The 20093-nt window shown below is 43.7% G+C and overlaps 1 protein-coding gene across 8 annotated transcripts in view; it reads left to right on the forward strand.

Moving 5' to 3' along the window:
* The window catches only part of SPECC1 (sperm antigen with calponin homology and coiled-coil domains 1), a 295377-nt gene that overhangs the window by 245552 nt on the left and 29732 nt on the right, over positions 1 to 20093 (forward strand). The gene's annotated exons all lie outside the window — the stretch shown is intronic.

Raw genomic sequence — 20093 nt, forward strand, 5'->3', positions numbered from 1 at the left:
AAAGCCACTGAACTATACACTTTAAACTGGTTTAAAATGGTGAAAGTGATATATTAATTTTACCTTAATTTTTTTAAAAAAAAAACAGTGTTATGAACAGACACGATGGCTCATGCCTGTAATCCCAACACTTTGGGGGGCCAAGGCAGGAGGACCACTGAGACCAGGAGTTCAACACCAGCCTGGGCAACATAGCAAGGCCCTGTCCTTACCAAAAAAAAAAAAAAAAAAAAAAAAAAAAAAAAAAAAAAAAAAAAAAAAATTAGCCAGCTATGGTGGTGTACACCTGTGGTTCCAGCTATTCAGGAGGCTGAAGACAGAGACTTACTTGAGCCCAGAAGTTCAAGGCCTCTGTGAGCTATGATCGCACCACTGCACTCCAGGAGCCTGGGCAACAGAGAGAGACCCTGTCTCTGGGAAAAAAAAAGTGTGCCATGATGATGAGTATCACTTACCATGCATTTTTATGCTTATGCTAAATAGTTGTGAAATAGTGCCAAATTTTGTAAAGTAAGTTCCTAGAAGTGAATTTGTTTTTGCAAAAGGGTGTGTTACACTTTCCATTTTAATATATGCTCTCAAATTGCCTTCATTAAGGTTATTTAGTTTACACTTCACTATACAGTGTACAAGATTATACATTCCCAATACTGGATACACCTACTCTTTTTATCTTTTTCAGCCTAAGAGGAGAAAAAGGCATTTCTTTTAATTTTTCATTGCAGATGAAGGTGAAGCACTTTTTATCAACTTGTTAGTCATTTATATCTTTCTTCTGCGAATTACTAGTACAGTTGCTTTGCTTGCTTTTCTATTTGTATGTTCATCTTTTTTCCTCAAAATTTGTGATAGCTCTTTTTGGTTTTCTTTTGGTGTTATTTTTATCAAAGTTCTGCATGCCCATAATCAGGTATTCAGAGATCCTGATGAGCAAAGCAGTCAGCCCGGCCTGAGAGCTCTGCTTCCTGCTCCCCAGAGTCAAGCATTTTCAAGTCACCTTGCTGATTTTTTTTTGTCATTTACCTCTACGTTGCTAACTAGCACATTTATCAACTGCTATTTCTAGTTTTTCATTTTAGATGTTGTATTTTGATCTCCTACTGTGAAAGATGAGGGTTTATTTCTTTTTCACTCCCACCCCCCATGCTTCTTGTCTTTGCATTCTCTCATGATTGTGCATATCTGTATTTCACATTAAGATGCTGTGAGTGTCATTCATAGATTAGCCATGTAGTAGTATACACTGCTGCAGCTTTTTCTTTTACACAGCCTGTTACTTGCCCTACACTTAAAATCATCTTGTTTTTGTCTGTTTACTTAGTTTTATATGTAAATGACACTCATTCAACCGTAACTCTTTGTGAGATGTCCCCACACATCACAGGGGTCAGGGATTGCAGCAGTGTTATCCTGAGGAGATCTCTCTGGAGCCTCTGACCTCTTCCATCATGGCCGCCCTCTATGCCTGGTGCACAGAGTCCCTGTTAGTTCTTTGCCTCTCTCTTTTTTGATCTTCGGTATCCTACATCCTATTCTTTTTTTTTCCCTTTTTTTTTTCCTTTCAGTATCTCCCTGAGAATGGGTTCATAGAAGGTAAAATTTTATGACCTCACATCTTTGTTTTACCCTGATGCTTGATGGTTTCCTTAGGTATAAGATTTTAGGTCAGAAACTATTTTCATTCATAATTTTGTGGGCATTGCTCCATTGTCTTCTATTTGCCAATGTTGCAGCAAGAACAAAATGATTACAATCCTTTGTGATTTTTTTCCTCTGCAAAAGCTCATAGGAGGTTCTGGTTGTCCCCAGGATTCTAAAATTTCAGGGTGATGTGCCTTGCTCTATAGCTTAAGTTTTGTCTTTTCTATCATGCTAGGCACTCACTGCACCCTTTCAATATGGTAATTCATGACTTTATTTTCTGGAATTATTTCATTGGTAATTTCTTCTACTCTGTTTTGTTTTTCTGGAAGTCCCCCTGGCCTGGCCCTCTAATTATCATATTCTTTTTTCCCCCTATTTCTATCTTTTTGCATTACAGTTTTGTTTTCTAGGAGGCTTCCCTAACTTTAACCTTCCAAATTCTATTAAATGCTTAATTTTGCATTTTTTTTTGCTTTTGCATCATTTTGATTGTTTTTTAATTGTGAAGTATACAAAGGATAAAATTTACCATCTTAACTATTCTTAAATGTACAGTTCAGTATCGTTGAGTATATTCTCATTATTGTGTAACCAATCTCTAGAACATTTTCATTTTGCAAAACTTAAATTCTATACCCATTAAACACTAATCTGACATTCCCCTCTTCCCCCAGCCTCTGGCAGCAGCCATTCTACTTTGTATCACTATGAATTTAACCACTTTAGGTACCCCATATAAATGGAATCATGCAGTATTTGTCCTTTTGTGTCTGGTATATTTTACTTAGCATGATGTCCTCAAGGTTCATCCATGTTATAGCGTGTGTCAAAATTTCCTTCCTTTTTAAGACTGAATAAAATTCCATTGATTATATTTGCTATCATATTTTTAACTTCTAGGATTTCTTTTTTATTCCCTGAAATTTTTTATAGCATCCTGTTCTTGTTTCACAGATACAATGTTACATATGAATTTCACTGAGGATTGTAGGTTGATTTTATCACTAAATCTCTCTACACAGATTGTTTCCTACAGTCTCTTTGTTCCATTGGTATCTTTAGGTCTCTATCTTTATGCTTGGGGTTTGACTGCTCATGTTTAGGTGGAGGCTCTGCAAAGCTGACCCCTTCCCTGGCCTGTGTATGAGGCCTGCGACTATGGTCTTCATAGTAGAGAGCTGTTCCTGTGGCATATCCATGACGAACTTCTGATGTCAGTGTCTTTAGGTGGTCCTTCCTCTTGGGCACATCCATTCTCCAGAGAAAGGCCTTCCAGTCTCCTGCAGGAGGACATCAACCTGGCAACCAGAATTGTGGGACCTAATCAGAAAAGAGGCCTGGGGGCCAGGCACAGTGGCTCACCCCTGTAGTCCCAGCACTTTGGGAGTCAGAGGTGGGTGGATTGCTTGAGGCCAGGAGTTCAAGACCAGGCTGGCCAACATGGTGAAACCTCATCTCTACTAAAAACATTAGTGGGGCATGGTGGTGCACACCTGTAGTCCCAACTGCTTGGGAGGCTGAGGCATGAGAATCTCTTGAACCAGGGAGGTGGAGGTTGCAGTAAGCCGAGATCGTGCCACTGCACTCCAGCCTGGGTGACACAGCGAGACTCTGTCAAAAAAAAAAAAAAAAAAAAAAAGAAGAGGCCTGGGGGTGGAGAGTGACTACCTCAGCCCTCACCGTGTAAATTCACTTAATTCCCTTGTTTTCACTGCATCACTCATGCCTCAACTGCTCACTGTCCTCTGGGTGTGCACAGAAGAGAGAGCATTTGGAGCTTTGGCTGCTCTGTAAACAGATCTCCAACCCAGTCTTCCTGTTTTTAACCACCTTCATTCCCCCACCTGAAGCACCTCTTGCCACCAATTTCCTGTGTCTTTGAGGGATTTTGCACCATAAATCAGGTTGGGTCTTTGCCCTTCCCCACTGCTGGCTTGGGATTTAGTTTGCTTATGTCTGTTATGTTAGTTATCTCTTGTCCATCGACTTTTCAGCTGCCAATGTTTTGTCTTTTTGTTTTCTTTCATGTTCCCTTTTTCCTTGTCAGTTAATGCCTTTGGAGGAAAAATTCCTTTCTGTGGTTTTCTGGGGCTTCACAAGGGAGTGAGATTGTGAGTGCATGCGTTTCATTGCCATCTGCCTGGAGGCCTCAGAGAGCTTTACTCCTTTCTCCTTAAGGATATTAACCATTATCTGTCATAGAGGTTCCAGGTACCCTTTACATATATACTATATTATATACAAATACACACACTCTTTTGTTCCTTCTGGAGTGCATGTGTGTTTATTAGGTCGAGTTTTATTTTTCCCCTAGATGGAAGGCTGTTTATTTCAGCATCACTTATTTCATCATCTCTCTTGAACTACCTGGTAGGCCTAGGTATGAATGGGAACTGAGTGGTGTCTGGACTTGCTGTTCCCTTCTGTGGCTCTGTGGGTCTGGCCTCTGCCACAGGTTGCTGCCGAGCAGAGAAATGAGAGCATGACCTGAGTGCAGCGCAGAGCCCTGGGCCTCAGCCAGGGTCCTGTGAGTGTCAGTCAGTGCTGTGGCATGCATTGTTTTGATGAATTTAATGCCCTGGCATTTTTCATTATTTGATTATACTTGTTGGTTTTCTAGGTAAACTATTACAAATAACGATAGTTTTGTCTTTTTTTTTTTTTTTTTTTGAGAGGTAGTCTCAAAAAAGTCTCGGCTCTCTGCAACCTCCGCCTCCCAGGTTCAAGTGATTCTCTTGCCTCAGCCTCCCTAGTAGCTGGGATTACAAGCATGTGCCACCACACCTGGCTAATTTTTTGTGTTTTTAGTAGAGACAAGGTTTCACCACATTAGCCAGGAGGGTCTTGATCTCCTGACCTTGTGATCCACCTGCCTTGGCCTCCCAAAGCACTAGGATTACACACATGAGCCACCGTGCCCAGCCTTGTTTCTTCTAATATTTATACCTCTTGTAGTTTTTTTGGTTTATTGCATTCATGAAAGTCCAGGTCACTGTTGAATAATGCTATTGATGGTGGATATTCTTGTTTTATTTTCTGTTAGTAATAACAGAAATAAGATTTAATAATATTATTAAATAATTTAATAATAAATTAATAATCACCTAAATGAGATTCTTGTATTGTTTTGTGATAAATACTCTATCAACTAAAGGAAGCTCGCGTCTGTTTTGAGCTTACCGAGGGATGTTTTAAATCCAGAAATAGATAAGAATTATATCAAATTCCTTTTTAGCATTTAATAAGCTATTCATATGGTTTCTTCTCTTTTGACCCATTTATGTAATTAATAACATAAATACATTTACTAGTAGGGGAACATTTGTACATATCTGGGGGCAAAATTCCAACTTGGTCACGGTATATTATTCCTGGAGGAAACTCTACTTGATTATGGTTATTCTTTAGTGTGAAACATACGATTTTTTGTACTCTATTATTGATGAAGAGACATTTGGCTTCTTGTTGGTTGCTTTGGTATAAATAAAGTTTTGTGTCAATAAGGCCTGTTTTTGTTTTTGTTATGATGTTAGTGAGCTCTAAAACCCTGTATCATCTGTATATAGTAAAAAGTGCAATAGGTATTTATTTTACCACCTTCTGTAGTAGGATTAATGACAGAATTAATTCTTAGCCAAAGAGAATGTTTTATACTCTAGGTGCAAAACTGTCTAGTCTGACAAATGAAAACCTGAAAACCCCAAAAATGTTGGGTAGAAGTTGGGAAACCTTTCATTTAAGCTTCAGACAATTTTTGTGAAAAGTTTAAAAGTGAAGACTTACATTTTTCCTGGAACTGATGCTCTTTTGTTTTGGCGAAAGTCCTCTGAAAGGACCTGTTAGTTGCATAGAGGTAAGGCTAGGCCCCTGCCTGTTCTCAAGGCTCAAGGCCTGAGCAGCCGAAGGCCCATCAATGGTCCCAGTTACCTCAGTGGGAGCTCAAGTGTCCCCTGTCCCCATGTGGCCACTTGATCTGCTGGATTCTGAGTCAGATGTGTTGAAATCTCTTACTCTGATTGTGGTTTGTATCAAAAGCTTTGATTGCTGAGAGATTATGTTTCAGATATTTTGAACCCTACGTAAAGGTTCCTTGCTCTGTCTTCTTGGTGGTTTTTACCTTTTACTTCAGTTAATCCTTTTGATCTAGAAGCTTACATTTTATATACCAGTATTGCTATTTCCATTTATGTTTTCTGTGCATTTTATGTTTTGCATTTATGTTATTTGCATGATAAATCTTTGTACTTTCTTTCTTTTCTTCCCTTTCTTTTTCCCCCAGAGTTGGAGTCTTGCTCTGTTGCCCAGGCTAGAGTGTAGTGGCACAATCATAGCTCACTGCGGCCTCCACCTCCTGGGCTCAAGCCATCCTCTTTTCTTAGCCTCCTAAGTAGCTGAGTCTACAGGTACATGACACCACACCTGGCTAATTCTTTAAAAAAATTTTTTTAGAGACAGGGTCTTGCTATGTTTCCCAGGCTGGTTTTGAACTCCTGGGCTCAAGAGATGCTCCCACATTAGTCTCCCCACTTAGCTGGGATTACAGGTGTGGAGCCACTTTGCCCAGCTCCTTTATTTTCAGCCTTTCTTAGTTGCTTGTTTCAGGGTTATGTCTTATAAATAGTTTGGCTTTACGTGTAATCTGAAAATTCCTTTAACAGGGCAGCTTAGCCTGTTCACATTTTCTTGTGGCTGTATGTGTTTTATCTCCTTCCTCTGTCTCACTTTCTATTTTTAGTAGACTTCTCTTGTTGGCTTCCTTCTTACTGATTCCCAAGCACCTAGCAGCGTGATAAGGTGTGTGAGTTGAAGAGGTGGAAAAACCCAGGCCTGAGTTTCTGAGGGGTAATCACAGTGGAATAAAGTTTAAAGCTAGAGTCTGTTTTTGTTAAACTGGAGCAGAATCATAGGTCTTTTCCAATCAAACACATTTTAAAAAATGCGGAGCTACAGAGCCAGCTGCATTAGTGAGAAACAGCCCCGTCGGCCCCTTTGGGGTCAGAAGTGAGAATTGGAGGCAGGGCCTGGGCCCAGGTGCTCTTGCCAGGCCTGCTTTCTGGGGTAGAATGGAGGAAGAGCTGTGGGCAAGGGCCAAGTCCACTGGCCACTGTCACCAGGGGAGCAGCCCAAAGTCAGGGCCGTACCTGGGAGCAAGAAGGACTCCAAAGACCTGTAGCAGATCTGGAGCACTGTGAGCTGGAAGAGTCAGGCTCGGATAGCAGCCTACAAGGGTGAGGGTGGTGAGAAAGCAAGGTGGACAGAGAGGGACAGATGTGGCCCATTCAGGGATCCAGACCAGTGTCTCATGGCATCTGATGCCTAGCCACCAGCATGCGTGGGGACATGCCTGGACACGTGGGCTGATGCTTCTGCACGACTGAGCCTCGCAGCAGCAGGGTGCCCCTGGACCGAAACAACCACATGACCAAGCAGAACTCCTTAGCAGCCGTTTAAAAGGATAACTGGAAACTCTCCAACCTAATTGGGTAAGATGGCTTACCAATTTGCTAAGTAGGGCATATGCTTAAAGTACTTTTTAAACTTTTTTTTTTAAATGATGCTGCTAAATGAAAGTATGTTTAATTTCACAGGGAGGATCTGTTTTTGCCAAATGAAGTTCACTTAGCTCTTTTTATTGGTGCTTTGGGGAAGAGGGGGCGTGGTCTGTCCCTTTAGCCTTATAGTTCTTGATCTGGTTTTTTTTTTTTTATTTTTTATTGTAAAATACACATAACATGAAATTTATCATTTTAACTATTTTAAGTGTACAGTTCAGGGGCATGAAGCACGTTCACATGGTTGCGCAGCCATCACTACTCTCTATTTCCAAAATGTTTTCATCATCCCAAACTGATCTCTGTATGCTTTAAATACGGGGTAGTGGACTCCCTATTCCCCGCCCTCAGCCCCTAACCACTGTTCTGCTTCGTCTCTGAATTTACCCATTCTAACCACCTTGTAGACGTGGACTCACACAGAATGTGCCTTTTGATGAGGGGCTGATTTCACTCAGCACAGCATCCTCAGGCCCACTTGTGTTGCGGCGTGTGTCAGCCACGCTGCTTCTGCATCCATCTGTCCACCTTCTTCTCTCCATAGCCCCCACCCCATCATGGGTCAGGAGTTGTGATTTTTCCTTGTGTCTTCCAGAACCAAAGCTGGGAGATCGCCTGCTACCATGGCTTGAAAACCCTTACTGACTCTGCAGCCAGCAGAGTTAGACCCATATTCCTGGCCTGTGTGGAAAGACCAGCTTTTTTTAATGGGACTACTTAGCTGTATTATTTGTCCTCCCTTTTCTCAGAGGTATGGAACATAGCTCCCCTCCCCACCCTCACCACACCTACCTAAAAAACGGGAAGATTAGATCCTCCATGTCCTTAAGGAAAAGAAGAGAGTGTTTTGGTTGCCTATAATTTGGGCTCCAGGCTTCTGTAAGTCATCAAGGTCCATGTTGGAGAATTAGAAGCAAGAGGGTAACAGAGGCAGAGGATGAGAGCAGAGGCTTAGGTCGAGGGAGAGCAGAGGCCAGCGCCCTTGGATGTGGTGGCCGGGGGCTGAGAGGTGCAACTGGGAAGACTGGAAACTCAGCCACCCTGCAGGCTAAGGGCCCACATCCTCCCTCTTTTGACCTGCCAAATTCCTACAACATGCAGGAGAAAGTGAGGGAACTAATAAGGTGAGTTTATTAATCTGGCTAAAGGTTCTTGGCTGGGCACAGTAGCTCATACCTGTAATCTCAACACTTTCGAAGGCTGATACGGGAAGATCACTTGAGGCTAGAAGTTTGAGGCTGCAGTGAGCTATGATTGTGCCACTGCACTCCAGCCTGGGTGACAGAGCGAGACCCTGTCTCTCTCTCTCTCTCTTTTTTTTTTTTAAAGGTTCTTACCATGAGTTAGCCTCATCTTCTGACTTTCCAGGGTCATTTGAAGGAAGCATCTGCATCGAAACTGCCAATTTACACTTTAAAAAAATTATATATAAATGTTAGATGTCTTGCCAGCTTCAGGAAGGAAAAACAGGATTTTCAAAATAAAATGTTAGAAGAATGTGTCGTCCTCCTGGGGACTGAGGGTGATTTAAGTCCCTTGGTCTTCTTTCCTCCCATGGGCCATTTGTCCCCAGCTGAGGGCCTCCGTGGGTCAAGTATGCCAGCAGCTGCTGCTGCAGCATAACACCGCCTAACACCAAAGCCATCATCTTGTCACCATTCAGAAAAATGAGGCCTTGATTTTTGCTGCTGTTCCTTCTCCATCCCCCAGGACAGCATGTGAGTCTGTTTAGATAATCACAGTCCCAGGTGAATCTGCACTGAGCATTTTTTCCATTCTCTTACTCATGAAATGTTCATTTGGGAAAAAGAAGTAATTTCATGGCAAGACACTTACAATTTCACAGGCTGAATTCAGTCTTTCTGAGGGTAGGAGGTTAACGGAGTTGAGGGTTACTTTTCTTTCTTTTTTTTTTCTGAGATGGAGTTTCTCCCTTGTTGCCCAGGCTGGAGTGCAGTGGTGCGATCTCAGCTCACTGCATCCTCCGCCCTCTGGGTTCAAGTGATTCTCCTGCCTCAGCCTCCCGAGTAGCTGGGATTACAGGCATGCGCCACCATGCCTGGCTAATTTTGTATTTTTAGTAGAGAAGGGGTTTCTCCATGTTGGTCAGGCTGATCTCGAACTCCCGACCTCAGGTGATCGCCTGCCTTGGCCTCCCAAAGTGTTGGGATTACAGGTATGAGCCACCGCGCCCAGCCTTGAAGGTTACTTTTCTAGTATAAACTAAACTTGATCTTGGAACAAAATTCCTTATAATTAATTTTTCAGTTATTGCATATTGTTTTCTTAGTACGGTTCTAATTCTGCTGACTACAGAGTCAGAAAGGGTTTAAAAACCATGGTGACAGGTGATCTCCCAGCCAGAGCTGAAGTTCTGGAAGACATGAGGAGGACCACAACTCCTGAACTAGGATGGGGGTTGGGATGTGGAGAGGAGAAGGTAGACAGATGGATGCAGAAGCAGAGTGACTGACACACGCTGCAACACAGATGGGTCTGAGGATGCTGCACTGAGTGAAATCAGCCCATCACCAAAGGGCACGTGCTGTGTGGTGGAGGAGCATAGTCGCATGTGTGTCATTGGGAGATGGAGTTTAAGGTGGAAGAACCTCTTTGAGGGCAATTTGGCAGAATCCGTCAAAATGGATTCTACCTGTGTACAGAGAGGTGCATGGGAGGACAATTATCACAGTACTGTTTGTGATAACAGGAAACTGGAAACAACCTAAACGGGCTGCTGTTTCCATCCATGTGATGGACCTGCATGTGTCGTCAGAGAACGAAGTAGCGAATGGTGATGGAAGTAAAGCTAGCAGTGACAAAATATTTACCACGTGACCGACATTGTCTGAGTGTATCTAATCTTGACCACAATCCCATGAGTTAGGCATTTTGTATCCATTTTACAAATACAAAACTAAGGCAGCAAGAGGCTCCATGACTGCTCAGAGTCACACTCTAGTAAGGGATAGAGCTGGGACTGAACTCCTGCTGTTAGGCCCAGCATCCAGTCCCTTGGTCTCTACACTGAAACTGTTCCTCCAGATGTCATGAAGGACCTAGCTCTATATATCTTGGTAAGGGTGCAGAGCATGCCACCATCTGCATAAAAGGGGGAAATACACATGCATGTTTGCAAAAGTGCAGGGCAGTGCTGTCCTGTAGAACCCTCTGTGATGATGGGAATGTTCTAGATCTGTGCTGGCCAATCCTGTAGCCACAGGTGGTTGCTGAGCACTTAAAATATGCCTAATGTGACCGAGAAATGGAATTTTGATATTATTTAATTTTAACTAATTTAAACAGCCACATGTGGCTGGTGGCTGTCATATGGGGCAATGCAAGGTAGAATATAGACAGACGGATGTTAAAGAAAAGATCACCAGATTTTGTGGTTTGCAAACCCTACTTTTAAAAAAGCTTCTGCAGAAGCATCATTGGAAGAACAGGTTTCATAACTATTTTAGAACCACTAATTTAATCTAGCCACTTCATTTGAGAGATGAGGAAACTTCAGGCAGAAAAGTTGAGTCACTTTCCTAAAGTCATATTCAGCTGCTTTAGTGTGAGGAAGAAGGAGCTGGTCACAATTTGGCTTGGTTTGTTCCTCTTTAGAGCAATGGACATTCTAGTTTGCCAGGGGCTTCATTCAATCTGATATAAGTTCAGTTCTTAGCATGGCCAGTCGGTTCCTGGAAATGGCAGCTTTGGGTGAAACCACGTGCCATAAGCCATGGGAACTCAACTCTGGCCCATATCAATTAGCCTACGGTGAAACTGGTTTTGTCATACAGCGTGTCACCATTTCACTTAATGTTACAGTGTCCAAGAATCTCTTGACATTAAGTGAGGACTTACTATGAAAGAAAGAAAGAACCAGACTTTTGTCTCCTGGGCTCCCAGAACTCCATGAGGAATCTTGCAGTGGCTCGCCCTTTCCTGAAGCCCCAGAGTTCATCCTGCCTCCTGCCCACCCCAGGCTCAGGCTGTCCTGTCTCCCTGCACCACAGCAAGGGTGAACCATGGTAGGACCATGCTTCCCTGCAGTGTACTCCTCAGCGCCTCATGCATGGAGGGCTTTGGAAATGTTTGTTTGGACTCTACTCCCAACCTCGAGGGCTGAACCGCTAGTGAGTTGTGCAGGTGGCTCCTGAGGAGATTTCTCCAGCATTTCCTTGAGGGAGCTGCTGGACACAGGTAAACACTCAGCAAGGAGCAGGATGGGACTTCAGGGGGCTGCCAGTCCACTGAGCCTGGGTAACTCCAGGAGGAGAGGAGCCAGCAGAGCTGTGCATAACCATGACCTTTTTTAGAAGCAGCAAGCAAGGAGGAAGAGTGGAATCAATGAAAATGAGGTAGCCAACTTAACAGAAAGGCAGAAGAGGAAAGGAGAGGAAGAAAATTCCAGGGAAGTGTATCCCCAGAGGCCTGAGCATGGTCATAGGGGACAGAAGATGGCAGGGAATCATCTGGGATCCGAGCTGAGGGCACAGAGAAGACCTGTTCTCAGGATGCCGAGGAAGAACTGGGAGGCCCCTGCTGAGCCGCAGGGCTTCGCCTGCCTTCGGGTGCTGTGTGAGGCTAGCACTGCCGGTGGAACTGCTGGTGGGCTGGAGGAAGTGGACCCAGCCAGGGGGCAGGAGGTGTCGGCCGCAGGTCCGTGCTTGCAAGGCAACCAGACCCTGTGTCACAATGCCAAAGCCAGTTAACCTCGGGGAAGAAACGCCGTGGGTGGGGACTTGAGTGTTTGTCAAGTGAAAATGGAGGAAGCAAGAAAGACAGGGCCCCAGCCGCTCCTGAGATGTGTATCTTCTGTGATTCTGTCTCCAGGGAGAGACTGTGCAGCATCTGCCTGAACATCTCTGGGACACAGCCATCGTCTTGCCATAGGAAGGCTTTTGCCCACAGAGGAGTAAAGGGAAGGGTGCTGCTTCCTGCACCAGCTCATCGTCGCTGCTGTCTCCATTTTCCCAGTCTCAAACCCTCAGTGCTTTCAGTGTGGATAAAAGAGTGAGAGGAACATTTAAAAAGCGAATTACTCCAAATTAGTCTCTAAATTTAATGCAATTCCGATTAAAATCTCAACAGACTTTCTTTATTCTTGAACTTAACAAAATAATTAAAAATTCACCTGGAAGAATAAGCGAGTAAGAAGAGCCAAAAAAGTTTAGAGAAAGAGTGCTGATGAAAGTGGGTTGCCCTGCCTGACTGGAAAGGTGCTATGAAGCCACGGCAGAGGAGACCCCCTTCACACGTCATTTTGCCCACCGTAGCGTTGCAGAAGCAAAGACACAGTGGAAACAGCCATGAGCATGGCCCCTGCAGCTCATGTTTCAGAGTAGTAATGACATTGAATTGAACGGGTTGAGGAGGTCTGCATTTTTTTAAATCTTGAAAAATAAGTAGAAGTTGTCAGATTTGATTTGGGAGATAATGAGCCATATAAAATCTAAAGTAGAAAAATAAATAATTGGCTGGATGTGTGCAGTGGCTTATGCCTGTAATTTCAGCACTTTCAGAGGCTGAGGCAGAAGGATTGCTTGACCTCGGGAGTTCAAGACCAGCCTGGACAACATAGTGAGACCCCATCTCTAAGAAAAGATGAAAAAAAAATTAGCCAGGCATGGTGGCTTCCACCTGTAGTCCCAGCTACTCGGGAGGCTGAGGTGGGAGGATCACTTGAGCACAGGAGATTGAGGCTACAGTGAGCCCTGATCACACTATTGCACTCCAACCTGGACAGCAGAGCCAGACCCTATCTCAGAAAAACAAATAAACAAAAATGATTAAAGCAATAATATGAACAGGAGCAGAAATGGAAAGGCATTCGAAGGAATCCCAGAGTTATTTGCTTGAGGGACAAAAGGTAGCTTTCCGCTGCCAGAGATGTGACTCGCCCTTTGCAGCAAATATAAAAGGAGTCACTTCAGGTGTTCTGATTGTCTGTAGCTGTAGAGCAAACCACCCCGAAACAGTGGATTACAATAACATCTTCATTAACCTTATGAATTAATAGTCTTTAATTTTTGCCAGTTTGATGAGTGAAAATGATATTTTACCGTTTTTATTTTCTGGTGATACTGAACATCTTTTCATACATTTCAGACTATTTGTATTTCCTCTTCAGTATGTTACAAGTTCATTTCTCTGCCAATTTTTACTTGGGTTGTCTTTCTTTTGAGACAGAGTCTTGCTCTGTCACCCTGGCTGGAGTGCAGTGGCGCGATCTTGGCTCACCTCAACCTCTGCCTCCTGAGCTCAAGCAGTCCTCCCACCTCAGCCTCCCAAGTAGCTGGGACTGTAGGTGCATGCCACCACATTTGGCTAATTTTTGTATTTTTTTGGTAGAGATGAGGTTTCGCCATGTTTCCCAGGCTGTTCTCAAACTCCTGGCCTCAAGCGATCCACTTGCCTCAACCTCTCAAAGTGCTAGGATTATAGGCATGAGCTACCATGTCTGTCCTCTTTTTTATTGCTTACAGGAATATATTTTGAGTATTAGTCATTTGCTGTACATATATTGTTTTTAATTTTGTCATACAGAAACTTTTTTTAAGTCAGATTTCTCAATTCTTTCCTTTATACTTTTTGCATTTTGTGCCTTAGATGGCTTTCTTTCCCCAGGATTATAAGCCTGTTTTTCTATATTTTTCTTTTTATAATGTTATAATTTTGGTTTTTAAGCTTAGCCATCTGGAACTCATCTCTAGGAAACAAGCAATGCGGGACTAATCCCTGTGAGAAGGGAAACTCCTGCAGTGATGGCCAGCTCACCAGCTCTCTGCCTGGGAACAATATCCACCTCCCAATGCAGGGAGCTGGCCTCTGAGCAGAGCACAGCAGCCCCACTGGCTGAGGAGGTGGTGATCAGAGAGGGCAGCCAAAGCCGCACATTTTATGGAATGGGGCATCAGAAAGGAGGATGCTATGAAGATAGGGGGCCCAGGAGTCTATGTGCAGGTCTCCACAAGTCATGGCCAAGGGTTGTGCTGTCCGTGTGCAGGACAAGGCCACTCGAGGTTTACCAGCTAGTCTGAGATCAGAACAGAGGTACTAAAACTGGATGTGTGTGTACACTTGTTCCAGGCAAGGACCGAACACTGAATGCACAGCGGGGAAGGAGCACAGGCTGCATTTGCTGAGATTTCACATGAAATCTTATGTGTGGATTTGCTTTGTATCCTCTCTCACCAGACCTTCAAAGTAAGTGTGATCCTCCCTGGGCTTTTATTGCACATGCTGAGCTCCAGTGAGGAATGAGCTGCTTTTGTCCTCTGTGATCTGTAAACTGTTACACTTTCCCAAAAGTAAAAAAACAATCTGATTCCACAGCTGCGATAATAAAGACCGATTGGGAAAACCCCAGAGAGATTCAGGGAGTGAGACTGTTTAGATTACCATGAGCCTGAGACAGATGGTTCCTGCAAGAATGAACGTACAGCATTTTCTAATCAGTCTCCTGCCTTTTTCCCAAGAAGCTTTGCTTTTTTCTTTTTGACTTTTGCAGTTAGTGTTCACAGAGTCTGTTCATTCATAGACACCTCATGGAGGCACCTAGAGGTCCTTGGTGAAGGTAAAGAAGTACTGGGAATGCAGCCACGGAATCTAGCTGTGTCCTCAGTTGGATTTAGCACAGTACACAATTCAGTGTGTACCCTGCAGCTTGTCCCCCCAGTGACTGATGTTTTTACCAAATGTTAATAACCAAGGCAAGGCAAGTAACCAGGCAACCAAGGCAAGTGAAAGCATCTTCTAGAAGCAAATGCGCAGGCTGTGCGGTTTTGCTTTGCCCTGTCCTGCTGCGTTATTCACGAGTGCTGTCTCTACATTCGCCCGTCTGGAACTTTAGTACAACCTCAACACTCTGGGAAGATATTCTTGGATATGCACTAAAATTAGAATTTTACCTTCCCGTGTGTAATTCAATGTCTTCATTTTTCTCAAATGACTTTTGCTTCATTGAGGTGGACAAAATTCAGTATCTTACTTTTTTTTTTCTAAACCCTCCTAGAGACCTATAACCAGTTTTGGAGATGGTTGGACTGTTACTCTTTTATTAAACATCTAAGACTTTCATCAGAAAGTTCCATGTTCCACTCAGAAATATTGCTAAAGTATTTATATCCTAGGAAAAGTTAATTTGCAATTAGTAACTAGCATTTCCCTGGGTAAAAATAATCAGCAAGTTTCTTTCTGTTTTTGCTCCACTTTTTCCTCCCCAAAAATCTTGTACATAAATTCCAAATGTTAGTGTTCAGAGTGGACACCACGCTCTAGCCCCTTAAGATAATCAGGGTCCTTCCCTCCTTGTTTCCTCCCTCCCTCCCTGCCCTCCCTCCTTCTCTCTCCCCTTCCCTCCCTCCCTCCCTCCCTTTCTTCCTTCCTTTTTTTTTTTTTGATAGGATCTCGCTCTACCACCCAGGCTGGAGTGAAGTGATTTGATCATGGCTCACTGCAGCCCCAACCTCCCCAGGCTCAAGTGATTCTCATGCCTCAGCCTTCCCAGTAGCTGGGATTATAGGCGTGCACTATCATGCCTGGCTAATTTTTATATGTTTTGTAGAGACAGGGTCCTGCCATGTTGCCCGGGTTAGTCTTGAACTCTTGGGCTCAAGCAACTCCTGCCTCGGCCTTCCAAAGTGCTGGGATTTGTGAGCCATCGCACATGACCTCCTTTTTAATTGAGGTATAACATACACATGTGCATGGGGGATGTTCACGAAGTGACCCAGGTCTAGAAGGCACAGCATTCAGCCCCCCAGAATCCTCTTCATATTCCCCTGGTTACCAGCTTCCACTCAAGGATAACAATGATCCTAGTCCATTTTATTCAGGGACGAATATCAAGGAAAATACATGAAGATACAGCCTACAGAATGCCTGCTTGGCTGCTTTTCATTTTCTTCTCATTGTTCTTTTGGTGAACCCCTGAGTCTCAGATGAGTGGTCCTTGGGAAGAGACCTTACCATACTAACATCCCTGGGGTGGTCTGTGTTTCTTCTTAGTTTAGGCTGCTTCTGTGAGCATTGAGGACTGTTGCCCAGCAGCTCAGCCAGATTTCACTTCTCTCTACTTGAAGGCCTATGCCACCTCTAGTCATCCCCTCGCCAAAAATGAGACTTTTCACCTCCATCCAGGGGTAGGTCCTGGAGTCAGTTCTCAGCTTGCTCCCTGGGGTGCCTAGGACTTGCCCAGCCACCCATGTCCCACAAACTGCTGTTTTTCTGCCTGGTGCCCAGTATATTGGCCCTGCCCACATGAGTACCTTGCTGCCATGGCTTCCTTGACCTCTCTGGTCACTGCAGTGGGACTGGATCTTAACCCACCTACCTGGGACCCACAGACCCTGCCTAGCTCCTGGCTGCCGGGGCTAGATGCTTTTCTAGTCCGGGAAACCAGCCCCCAAGAGACTGGTGAATGATGGCATGATCCCATCACTGCTGGCTGCCTCTTCCCTCCAACCCCCACGAACTGGCCCCCAGGGTCCAGGCTGCAGGAGCTCCTGGAAACTGCTAGCCCCAAGGAAGTCCTGGCTCCTGGAGGACTGAACCCCTTCCACTCTATTAGGCCATCGGCTGCCGTCCTCAGCCTCCCCTGCCTCCGCTGGGCTCTGCTGATGAGGGTGCAACACACTGCATAGCTCATAGCCTCTGTACGTGGTCTGCAAGGGAACAGTAATTTAAATGACATGGCTTTGAATGAACTGAGAGCTCTGATAAGGCATAACTCAATACATCTCTTTTCTTCAAGTCATCTTCCATCCATGTGGAAAGTGTGAATGACATCAGTTGTGCCACACTGATATTGACCCCCTCGTTCCTGAAAATACACCTTAGAGCTCGTGAAAGCACACCCCAGTGACTGGAAAGGAAGCCACTTTTGTTGTAAGAACAGCAGCGGAGCAGCCGCTGAGATGCACAGGGCTCTGCAGGTTGCTGCTCGGCCTGATGTCTGAGTAAGGCCTAAGTACACACAGCTTTTTTTGTTGTTTTATTTCTGAGAAATTTAATTATTTTAGTTCTTTTTTTAAATCAACTTTTATTTTAAAGTTTCAGGGTACATGTGCAGGATGTGCAGGTTTGTTACATAGGTGTGCCATGGTGGTTTGCTACATAGATCAACCCATCACCTAGGTATTAAGCTCAACATACATTAGCGATTCTTCCTGATGCTCTCCCTCCCCCACCCCCAACAGGCCTCAGTGTATGTTTTTTCCCTCCACGTGTCCATGTGTTCTTATTTGTTCACCTTCCACTTATAAATGAGAACATACTTTGTTTGGTTTTCTGTTTCTGCACTAGTTTGCTGAGGAAAGGGGCTTCCAGCTCCATCCATGTCCCTGCAAAGGACATGATCTTGTTTTCTTATGGCTGCATAGTATGGTGTATATGTACCACATTTTCCTTATTCAGTCTATCACTGATGGGCATCTGGGTTGATTCCTTGACTTTGCTATTGTGAATGGTGCTGCAGTGGACATAACGTGTGCATGTATCTTTATAATAGAAGGATTTATATTCATTTGGGTATATACCCACTAATAGGATTGCTGGGTCAAATGGTTTTTCTTCTTCTAGATCTTTGTGGACTACTAGGAACTTAAATTTAGAAGAAAAAAACAACATCCCCATTAAAAAGTGGGCAAAGGACATGAACAGACACTTCTCAAAAGAAGACATTTATGTAGCCAACAAATATATGAAAAAAGTGTCAACATCACTGATGATTAGAGAAATGCAAAGCAAAACCACAGTGAGATACCATCTCACACCAGCCAGAATGGCAATTATTATTATTGTTTGTTTGTTTGTTTGTTTTTTTATGAATCAATTTGTCATTTTATTCCAAAATGTTAACGGTATAGCAATGTCTAAAATTATTTCTCTCATTTTTCAGCTGAAAAACAGTATTTTGAGCTAGACTTTCAAATATCTAATTTAACTGTTTTCTTTAAAATTCTTCATATGAATGGCATGTATTCAAATGTTTGTTAAAATCCCATGCAAAGTCATAAGTACATTATGAAAGAAGTGGCATATACCAATATGATCCTGAGTGATGCATGATAGATTAATAAGCACTGGTTTAGTCAAATATACTTGAGATTTATTTCAATTCCATTATAATGCTTGTAAGTGTTTAAATAAACAATCTCAAAAAAAAAGCAAAGGTATATCTACATCTAGGTTTGGACAAGAGGCATTGGCATCTCTTCTGAGAATATAACAAAATGCATATTATTTGTAAGTATCTTACTCAGATCTTTTTTTTTTATTATTATACTTTAGGTTTTAGGGTACATGTGCACAATGTGCATGTTTGTTACATATGTATCCATGTGCCATGTTGATTTCCTGCACCCATTAACTCGTCATTTACCATTAGGTATATCTCCAAATGCTGTCCCTCCCCCCTCCCCCAACCCCACAACAGTCCCCGGAGTGTGATGTTCCCCTTTAATTCAAGATGGATTAAAGACTTAAATGTTAGACCTAAAACCATTAAAATCCTACAAGAAAACCTAGGCAATACCATTCAGGACATAGGTGTGGGCAAGGACTTCATGTCTAAAACACCAAAAGCAATGGCAACGAAAGCCAAAATTGACAAATGGGATCTAATTAAACTAAAGAGCTTCTGCACAGCAAAAGAAACTACCATCAGAGTGAACAGGCAACCTACAGAATGGGAGAAGATTTTTGCAACCTACTCATCTGACAAAGGGCCAATATCCAGAATCTACAATGAACTCAAACAAATTTACAAGAAAAAAGCAAACAACCCCATCAAAAAGTGGGCAAAGGACATGAACAGACACTTCTCAAAAGAAGACATTTATGCAGCCAAAAAACACATGAAGAAATGCTCATCATCACTGGCCATCAGAGAAATGCAAATCAAAACCACAGTGAGATACCATCTCACACCAGTCAGAATGGCAATTATTAAAAAGTCAAGAAACAACAGATGCTGGCGAGGTTGCAGAGAAAAATGAACACTTTTTTTTCTTTTTTGAGATGATGTATTAGTCCATTTTCATGCTGTTGATACCTGAGACATACCTGAGACTGGAAAGAAAAAGAGGATTAGTTGGACTTACAGTTTCACATTGCTGGGGAGGCCTCAGAATCATGGCAGGAGGTGAAAGGCACTTCCTCCACCCCCCCCCCCCAAGACGGGGTCTCACTCTGTTGCCCAGGCTGGAGTGCAGTGGTGCAATCTCGTCTCTCACTGCAGCCTCTGCCACGCCCCCCCCCCGGATTCAAGTGATTCTCCTGCCTCAGCCTCCTGAGTAGCTGGGATTATAGGCACCTGCCACAGTGCGTGGCTAATTTTTGTATTTTTAGTAGAGACGGGGTTTCACCATCTTGGCCAGGCTGGTCTTGAACTCCTGACCTCGTGATCCACCCACCTCAACCTCCCAAAGTGCTGGGATTACGGGCATGAGCCACCATGCCCGGCCGAAAGGCACTTCTTACATGGCGGTGGCGGTAAGAGAAAAAGAGGACAGAAACAAAAGTGGAAACCCCTGATAAACTCACGAAATTTTGTGAGACTTACTCACTATCACGAGAATAGCATGGGAAAGACTGGCCCCCATGATTCAGTTACCTCCCCCTGGGTCCCTCCCACAACACTTGGGAATTCTGGGAAATTCAAGTTGAGATTTGGGTGGGGACACAGCCAGACCATATCAGATGGAGTCTTGCTCTGATGTCCAGGCTAGAGTGCAGGGGCGCGATCTCAGCTCACTGCAACCTCTGCCTCCCGGGTTCAAGTGATTCTCCTGCCTCAGCCTCCCAAGTAGCTGGGACTATAGGTGCACACCACCATGCCTGGCTAATTTTTTGTATTTTTAGTAGAGACGGGGTTTCACCATGTTGGCCAGGCTGGTC

Source organism: Nomascus leucogenys, chromosome 14 (genome assembly GCF_006542625.1).
Source record: "Nomascus leucogenys isolate Asia chromosome 14, Asia_NLE_v1, whole genome shotgun sequence".
NCBI classification, from domain to species: Eukaryota; Metazoa; Chordata; class Mammalia; order Primates; family Hylobatidae; genus Nomascus; species Nomascus leucogenys.